A 10,442-nucleotide genomic window follows, 5' to 3' on the forward strand; every position below is an offset into this window, starting at 1 on the left:
CTTGACCAGGAGTTGAACCATGACCTCCATCCTCAACCACTGAGTCATGCCAGCCAGGCCATTCCATTGTGATCTGAGAATATGCTTGATATAATTTCAATCTTCTTGAACTTATCGAGACTTGTTTTGTGTACTAACTGGTGGTCTATTTTTTAGAATGACACATGTACATTTGAGAAGAATGGATATTCTGCAGCTTTGGGGGGAAATGTTTTATCAATGTCAATTAAATCTATCTGATCCAGTGTCATTTAGAGTCTCTCTTTCCTAAGAAGAGATTGTTCATTGTAGAAGCATAAAACAGTCCAGGCTGCAACAGAGATGAGCCAAGGTGTGTTAAATAGCTGAGCCCTGCTAGGAAAACAAAGTCTGTTGCTGGCTAAGAGGTTAGCAGTAGTTGTGAACACCATCAGTCTTAATCTGTTGGTCATTTAAAAATTTCTGTTTGAAATAATCATTCTTTCACTTTTCCTTCTTACCCTATTCTCTACCTAAATGTGTGGTTGACATTTCTATATAATTACTGGTAAATACAAAATGAACAGCCCCAATATTGGTGCAAAAAAAATTAGGGGCAAATGTTATTAAATTAAGTCTATAGATAAAGTGGTTTACATTGTCCAGTGGGTCTAGACACATTTTTTTATTTTTCTATTTTGCTTAATTTTTATCTGAGTTCAGCATCACACTGCAAAATGCAGTTAGAGAATGTCACTGAGCTACCTGTGAAGTGGAATATCACCTTGGTGCTCATTCCAGGAGACTCCGACAAAGCACTGTGAAACATACTTTGAAAATTATGTCACTCTCTTCTAGCTAGTGGCCAGGGATTTTAGTTGCTCACCATGTGAGCCTCTCTATAAGCTGATAAATTGCCCAAGTGTCCTTTTGACATGGTCCCTGGTTTGCCCCAGGGTAAAGATTATAAGAGGGAGAGAGAAAGAGAAAGAGAGAATGAATCCATAATGGAAGACACATGCTTTTATAACTTAATCTTGGAAGTGATGTATTGTTATTTTTACCACATATGAGAGGAGAGTACACAAGGGTGTGGAAACCAGGAAGTAGAAATCATTAGGGGTCATCTTGGAGATTAGCTACCACAGTGGGCATATGATCTAAGAAAAAAAATTATAAATTAGAGAAATATTTCAACACAACTTTCTCTAGATAGAATATTTAATTGTCTCCAGACTCTATCTATAAAATATTACTAATTATTGAAGCAAATGATGATGCTTCTTCAGCCAATTATGTCTTCTGATTTTCATATCTTGGTGAGAGTGCTGTGGTCTCTCATGACTGTCAGTAAATGTTGGCACATGTTATCATTAACATTCTTATAAAATGGGAATTGAGTACTTAATTATTTCATCAAACACAGTTTCATTCTTTTGAGCTCATTTCTACTGAAAACATTTACTACAAGACAAGAAAAAAGGTGCTAGCACACAAGTATTTCTAGTTATGCACCATATAGATAATGAGCAAACTTCTGCAGCAAGATTGCTCAGATTAATCTTCACACATGTCTATAGCAGGACTTCTCAGATTTGTGTTTTTCTCCCAGATTTCATGTGTACCTAAGTTGTCCTTTATCCACATTTTCACTGACACCACCTACTGCAGGCCTGGTAACTTTGTACATCTTACTTATTATGACAAGATAAATAATCATGAATAGTTCCTCACCTATGTCCTGAGAGACAAAAGAATTGGATATGTCCAGCTGCTCCTTCTTAAGGTAAGGGCACTTGATTTTAATGTGTGTCCTTTGCAAGCACTTAGAAGGGAGTTGCTAGTGCATTTATGTCTGCAAGGATGTGGAAAACAAAAATGCAATATTTCTGATCATCTTTCAAATGTAACCATGCATAAGTGAGAAATATTTTCTGTACAAGTCTCATACGTGATTGGAGGAGACCATGGAAGGTGGTTACAGTACAAAGTGGAGATATAACAAACCCATTATGACTTATTTTTATGTAACTTTTGCACAAATACTTGGTTATGATTCAAAACAGGCTAAACTAATCTATGACGTTAGAGGTCAAAATATTATTTCCTTTGGGGAGGCACCAAGCTGCAATGGGCCAAGCAGTCTGTAGGTGGTTGGAGGTATTTCTGTACCTTGATTTGGTCAGCAATTCCGCAGGTGTATACATATACAACGTGTGTTAAGATATCTATTTAAGGCTTTTAGATTTTCCTATATATATCCTAGTTTAAAATTATAATAAAAATGAAAAAGCAATAATGAGTTAAATATAGAAAGACAAGGGAAAAGTGCTGAATCATATGGAACAATGGGACAACATGAACAAATCAAGACTAAACCAGGATTTATGCTCATCTCTTCTATAAGACAATAGTCAGAGAGCTCTAAAAATGTTTTGGTTTTGTTTCTTCTTAATGATCTCTTTCATTTTTTCATAAAAGGTATTGCTGTCACATCACATGCAGAAAACCAAAACAAAACAAAAAACAAATGAAAGTCATTATAACCAAACACTCAGCAATAAAACTTTTTATATGCAGGTGTGTTTCAGGTTACATAACCTGGAAAGCCAAAAATAAAATAACTTTATAAAGCAAAAGTGCCAGGGACAATTACATGATCATAGGAATCTACAGCCAAGATCCTTGGTCTCTAAAGCAGTATTACAAATTTATTATTAAATTTGTATGTAAACTTTTCATTATATATTCAATGCCTAATGTAAAATACATTTAAATGTCAAATTATAGGTAATACTTGCTAATTCCACAGACTTGATGTTCTAATTGTATAATTTTTGGAAAATACAAAAGAAACTTACTGTGCTATGATCATAGTTGTGTTGACTCTAAAAAGACATCTCATGGTAACAGAAGCAGGGAAAAAATATATGAACTGGTGTTTCATTTACATTTCTGTTTTGAAAGAAAATAATTTATTAGTAAATTCTAACTTCACACCTGCATTGAACTTTCACTGATAAGATCATATTCATTGATTTTAGAATGAGCATGTGAGATGGATGATTCCCATTAGCTGGAAATCTGATGCCACATGAAAATTCACACAATTTATTATCAAATAATATTTTAGTCATCTAGTTCTTCATGCTTTCCAGAGTGTCAACATTTCATACTCTTTCATTGATCCTCAAAATAACTCTGTGTGAGAGACAAAGGAACTCTTTCATCTCCACATGCTTGAGGAAACTGAGGCTCAAAGTTCGAGCTGGAATGGGCCTTAAGGAATTTGCCTCTAGGAGACTGTTATCTTGTCAATTATACCACACTGCTGCCTTCTTTTCTATTGCCTTTATCAATGACATAAATAAAAAAAACAATGTTTCATTATTCCATAATAGCAGTGGAGTAAGTGGAAACTGCACTGACACTCTCCCAGGACCAAAATGGAAACATAACTAAAAGACAGACAAACAACCCTGAAAAATCAACTGAAGACTAGCTTCAAAGAACCCTGATACCCAAGTTTGAAAGTGGAGATTGCGTAGCAACTGGTAGGGAGTATGGAGGCATAAAACGGCTGACTGGGCTCCCACAGACAGCAGCTGAAGATCCAGAGGCATTCCCACTGAGAACTTGAAGATCCAGAGGCGTTCCCACTGAGAACTTGGAGGTCCAGAGGCATTCCTACTGAGAACTTGGAGAACTAAACGCCAAGATGAGCTCCCCAGGTCAGAGCACCAGAACTGAGAAAGGTGCTCATATAACATCTGGCTGTGAAAAGCAGTAGGGTTGCTGTCTGTCAGCAAGAGATGGCTGGAAATGCAGGCACCCTTTTAAAGGGGCAATGAACAAAATTTTATGGGTAACCAATCACCTTGGGAGGTCAGAGTGGACTGGAACTGTGTGAACAGAAGCCAGGATTGGGGCTCTGGAGTTGGAGCTTGGAGGGGCAGCCACCCAGGTGTCCTGTGCTTAGTCATTCCCTCACACTGTGGAGGAGATCTTTCTCAGGCAGTCCTTTGCTATCCGGGTGGATTTGCCCTACACTGTTGGAAGACCTCTCACTGGAACCAGAACTGTGGTTGATAGCCTGAGGCTAACCAAGACTGAATATCAAAGAAGCCACAGGCAGAGGAGGGTCTCTGTAGGCTTTGAGTTTTTGACTAATCTAATCCCTGACCCAGGTCTAGGAAAATGAGACCCTGGTGTATATCTTGGTCATTTCCAAAGGCACCCAGCCCCAGCAGAGGGAGCCACAAACTGTGGATTGCTGATAGCTCCAAACAGAGTACTTGGGGCCAGTCACAAAGAGCATCTAACAGTGTCATACACTAGAGATTGGGAGTCATAGCAGATCTACCTAGTACACAGACACAAACCCAAACAGGCAGCCAAAATGGAGAGATAAAATAACAAGACCCAAGTGAAAAAACAAGAGTATTCTCTAGAAGAAGAGATAAATGAAATGGAAATTAGAAATTTAACAGACATATAGTTAAGAATAATGATGGAAAAGATGCTCAACAGCATGAGAAAAGATATAGTATCTATGAAAAATGACAAGCACTAATAAAGAACACAGTAGAAACAGAGGAGTGGATGAGTGAATTATAAGACAGGGTAGAAAAATCATTATATCAGAGAACCAAAAAGGAAAGAACCATTTAAAATACACACACACACATACACACACAAAAAAATAAAAATAAAAATAAAAATAACAGGATGCCAGCTTAAGGAACTGTAGGACAACAAGAAATGTAACAATATTTGCATAATAGGAGTGCCAGAAGGGGAAGAAAGTAAGCAAGGAATAGAGAATGTGTTTGAAGAAATAATAACAGAAAACTTCCTTAACCTGGTGAAGGAAAGAGTCACACAAGTTCAGGAGGCACAGAGAGTCCCAAGCAAGAGGAAACCAAACAGACCCACACTCAGACACATCATAATTAAAATGCCAAAAATTAAAGACAAAGATAATCTTTAAGGCAGCAAGAGAAAAGCAACTTTTTACCTACAAAGGAGCTCTGATAAGACTGTCAGCTAATTTCTCATCAGAAACTCTACAGGCTAGAAGGGAATGGCATGAAGTATTCAAGGTAATGAAAAATAAGCAGCCTTACTATATACGGTAAGGATATCATTCAAAATAGATGGTGAAATAAAAAGTTTCCCAAACAATAAAAGACATAAAAGTGTCTGTCACCACCAAACCAGCATTGCAAGAAATGCTAAAGAGACTGCTGTAATGAGGAGAAGAAATAAAGAAAGAGAGAAACATAGGCATAAAGAATTAAAATGGCAATAAATAATTACTTATCAATAATTAGCTTAAATGTAAATAAATTAAGTCCTCCAATCAAAAGACTAAGAGTAGCTGAATGGATACAAAAATATAACCCAATTATATGATGTCTAGAAGAGACCCATCACATAAAAAAAGGACTCACACAGGATGATAGTGAAGGGATGGAAAAAATTTTTCCATGAAAATGGAAATGAAAAAATAAAAGATGGGTAAGCAATACTCCTATCTGACAAAATAGTCTACAAAATGAGGGCCATCACAAGTGACAATAAAGGTCACTACATAATACTGAAGGGATCAATTCAACATGAGGATATAGCCCTGATAAACATATATGCACCCAATATAGGAGCTCCTAAATATATATTTTTTAAAAAAAAAAAAAAACTTCTAGAGGACTGTAAGAGATCAATAGCTATACAGTCATAATAGGGGGTTTTAAAAATCCACTGATTTCACTGGATAGATCTTCCAGACAAAAACTTTAAGAAGCAAACAGAGACTCTAATGACACTGGACCAGATGGATTTAATTGAAATTTATAGAACATTTCACCACAAAGCTGCAGAATATACATTCTTCTCAAGTGCACATAGGTCATTCTCAAAGATAGACCACATGTTAGGACACAAATCAAGTCTCTACAAGGTCAAGAAGATTGAAATCATATCAAGCATCTTCTCAGATCCCAATGGAATGAAATTAGGAATGAAAACACCCCAAAACATTCAAATACATGGAGGTGAAATAGCATGGTATTTAATAAAGAATGTTGGACAAGCTGGCCTTCTTGTTGTATTCTACATATGACAAATGTGACAAGTTTAAAAGATAGAATCCAAAAGTAAGGATATTTATAGTAACTAAAGCTCTGGTGGGAGGTAAAAACCAGGTCATAGAGAGAGGGACTAACTTTATAGTGTTTCAGATTCAGTTGGAGCAGTGGCTTTTCTGGTGGCAGGTGCGTCCTTATTTGAAGCCCTTCTGTGCATCATACTTAACTCAAATGAGGCTAAGGGAAATATTCTAAGATTTCCTTTTCTATGATTTCCTTTTGGAAGATTTTCTTTTGTCTGAATCATTTGGGCAGAAAAGGGAGAGCAATTTCAAGTGAAAATGATACACTGCCCCATACTTCACCAACTCAACTATTTAGTCCTGACAACAAGTCAATCCAGTCAAACCGTTAAGTCTCTCTTCAGGAGACAGGGATACAGAAGGGCTTCTAAAGTGAGACCTGCACTGTGTAAACAATCAGGTAAATTATGTCCTAGGCATACATTCTATGAAAACAGAAGGAAGAACACAAAACACAAAGGTTAATGTACACAACAAATCAAAAATCAGTTTCTGAGTCTATAAGACTTTCAGATGCAAGGTTTTTGCTGGAATGAAAGCAAGCAGTAACAATTTTATAAATTATCTTTGTCTGTAGTTTGAACACCTTTGGTGATAACATCAAGTGCTTAGGTAAATTCTGTATGGTATATACAGACACAGCCTTAAAAAAAAACACTGAAGACTGTTAATGCACTGGAGTCCAATAGCCACAATTGGGCATTGTGATTTCCATTGAAACACAATTTTTTCTCACTAAAATTACCCTAATTTTCAGCAAAGATACTGCATTAAGTCCAATTTTACTTTAGCCTGGTTATTTGCAATAAGAATAGCAACTGATCAAACAGGTTCTTTCAAATCTGTTTTGCAGGAATCTTTAGGTTGAGCTTTAGTCAGCCGTACAGGGCAAAGAAGCCAAGCCACAGTTGCCATCAGGCTTTGCCTGCAATACCTCTAGGCTTGAGTAAATTCCTCAAATTATTGAAATCCCCCAAAATGTCTTGAGGCTCCTTCCTTGCCATCTTTCAGGAAAGCAACCTTTGTTCCTTACCTGGAAAAATTGCCATGAGCCATGTGACCAATCAAGGTACCTGGGCATTTCTGCAGAGGGCTTTTATCAGCTTTGAAAGTCAATATCGGGAGAAACCAAGATGGCAGCATAGGTAAACACCTAAACTGCTGCCTCGCACAACAATTTCAAAACTACAACTAAAAGACAAAATGGACATCATCCAGAACCACAGGAAAGCTGGCTGAGTGGAAATTCTACAACTAGAAGGAAAGAGGAAAGCACACGGAGAATCAGAGGAGCTGCAAAAGGCTGAGGTACAGAGACACATGCGAGGAAAGGACGGGCAGCTGAATGCCTGGCGGGCTTTCTCTAGTGGGAGGGAGACGGAAGCTCCCAACTGCGCTGAACTCCAGTTTTGGGAGAGAATCTGGGAATCCAGATTCATTGGGGGAGAAACTGGACTGTCTGGCATCAGGCGAAACTCGAGGGCAGCTTTCTCTCAGAGGTGCTCGCAGTGATTACCGAGGGACACTGAGACCCAGGGGCCTCATAGGGAAGGGCTGACGGGAAGCCAAGACTGTCTGCTCAGCCCTGAGACTCCGCCCCATCCAAGATGAGCACAGAGGCTTTTGCAATTTTGCAAGTCTTGTCCCATAAGGCTGTCTCCAGCACAGAAGTTCTCCTGGCTTAGACACAGCTGATACTCACAGCCAATTGGCCTGGAGGTCAATTCCTCCCAGGGATACCAACAACAATCAAGACTTAACTACAACAAGGCTGTACACACAGTACATAAAGGGGTGCACCAAGAGTGACCACATCAGGTAACTGGAGAGGCTGAGCCACTCGGCCATATAGGACACCTAGCACACCAAGCTAGTCTACCAACTCTCGGAAGCAGTGAAAATGCGGAGACAAAGAAACAGATCACAAACAAAAGAAATGTAGGAAAGCAAACGACTGGATATAGAGTTCACAACCACAGTTATAAGGTTTTTCAAGAATTTCCTAGAAAAGGCCGATAAATTTAGTGAGACCCTCGAGGATATGAAAAAGGACCAACTAGAAATTAAACATACACTGACTGAAATAAAAAATATTATACAGAGACCTAACAGCAGACTAGAGGAATGCAAGAATCAAGTCAAAGATTTGAAATACAAAGAAGTAAAAAACACTCAACTGGAGAAGCAAAAACCACTCAACCAGAAAGAAAAAAGAAAGAAGAATCCAAAAATTTGAAGATAGTGTAAGTATCCTCTGGGACAACTTCAAGCGTACCAACATCAGAATTATGGGGGTGCCAGGAAAAGAGAGAGAGCAAGATACTGAAAACCTATTTGAAGAAATAATGGCTGAAAACTTCCTCCACCTGGTGAAAGAAATAGACTTACAAGTCCAGGAAGTGCAGAGAACCCCAAACAAAAGGAATCCAAAGAGGACCACACCAAGACACATCATAATTAAAATGCCAAGAGCAAAAGACAAAGAGAGAATATTAAAAGCAGCAAGAGACAAACAGGTAATTACCTACAAGGGAGCACCCATATGATTGTCAGCTGATTTCTCAACAGAAACTATGCAGGCCAGAAGGGAGTGGCAAGAAACATTCAAAGTGATGAATAGCAAGAACCTACAACCAAGATTAGTCTACCCAGCAAAGCTATCATTCAGAATAGAAGGTCAGATAAAGAGCTTCACAGATAAGAAAAAGCTAAAAAAAAGTTCATCACCACCAATCCAGAATTATATGAAATGATGAAAGGTATTCTTTAAGAAGAGGAAGAAGAAGAAAAAGATAAAGATAAAAATTATGAACAACAAATACATATCTATCAACAAGTGAATCTAAAAATCAAGTGAATTAAAAATCTTATGAACAGAATAAACTGGTGAATATAATAGAATCAGGGGCATAGAAAGGGAGTGGACTGATAATTCTCAGGGAGAAAGGGTGTGGGGGTGCGGGAAGAGACTGGACAAAAATCGTACACCTATGGATGAGGACAGTGTGGTGGAGGTAAGGGCAGAGGGTGGTTTGGGAACCAGGTGGAGGGGAGCTATGTAGGGGGGGAAGGGGGAAGAAGAACAACTGTAATAATCTGAACAATAAAGACTTATTAAATTTAAAGAAAAAAAAAAAGAAAGTCAATCTCAGTTCCTGAAGGCTTTTTGGTGACATACAGAGTCCAGACATATCTCTCTTAGATATGGCATTCCAGTCAAAGTCTTGGCTAATAAAAACTGCAGTTTCCAAATGTGGATTCATTGGGTTTATGCAAGGAAATGTATTGCCGTGACTCATTTATTAAGAATTGCCAAATTATGGAAGGATCAGGTAAGGAGAAAAATATATGGCAAAAGGAAAATCCTTGCTCTTTCAACAGGGTAAAAAGAACCAAATTTCAACTGTGTATTAGCCAGCTGAAGTAAGCAATTGGCATTCCCTAGATTGGCAAACTCTTCCCCAAGTGGAAGTGGCAATACAATTTTGCCCGTGTGTGGCATTTTTACCAACCTGCTAATGAAAACTAGCAGGTTGGTAAAAACCTGCTAGTTTACTCTGTGATTCTAATGTCCTCTGGCCTTAACTAGTAGGTAGAAGAGAACTCTGGCCTTTAATAGCTTGACTAGTAACTGTTGCTTTGCCTCTTATATTCTAAGCAGTTTTGGTCCTTTCAGAGGCTTAGTAAAGTCAAGTGGCTCCCCTATAAGGGGAGAGAACATTCGCTGTGACAATGGCCTGACAGAGAGTTAACAGCCTTCTCTGGAAGGATTAGCAAGTATTTAGTCAGTCTGCAGACTGGTTAACAAAAACCTTTTATTTCTCTGAGCATTTGCATACCTGAGGCTTTTTTTTCTATTAGGTACATCTATAAAAGCATCAGTGAAGACTGTGAGTCTGACACAGACAAGCAATTATGTTTGCAGAAGTCAGAACTTTTATTTAGATTCAGGCAGCCTGACTGTCAGCAGCATCAGCTTGCACTGCATTAGGAAGAGTGGTTGCCAATGGCACTCTCAGGGGGAACAGGAGGGGTAATTTGAGTCTGTGCATGGTAGAGCAGTTCCTGCCCCCTAGCAATGCACTTACCAGGGGCAGTGCCTTCTGGCACAGGGTAGTTCCTGGCCTTTAGCAAGGAGCAGTTGAGAGAACAGAGGGTGGGACTCTGGCTCCTTGAGATGCAGTTTCTACCTGTGGCTTTCTTTGGTGCCCTCCCCCATGGCACTGGCCCCAGGTTGCACAGAGGTAGATATGAGGCAAGTGAGAGTCTGGGACCCTGGGCTTGGCAGTTGGGCTCAGAGCCATACTGGACTGTG

Source organism: Eptesicus fuscus, chromosome 11 (genome assembly GCF_027574615.1).
Source record: "Eptesicus fuscus isolate TK198812 chromosome 11, DD_ASM_mEF_20220401, whole genome shotgun sequence".
NCBI classification, from domain to species: domain Eukaryota; kingdom Metazoa; phylum Chordata; class Mammalia; order Chiroptera; family Vespertilionidae; genus Eptesicus; species Eptesicus fuscus.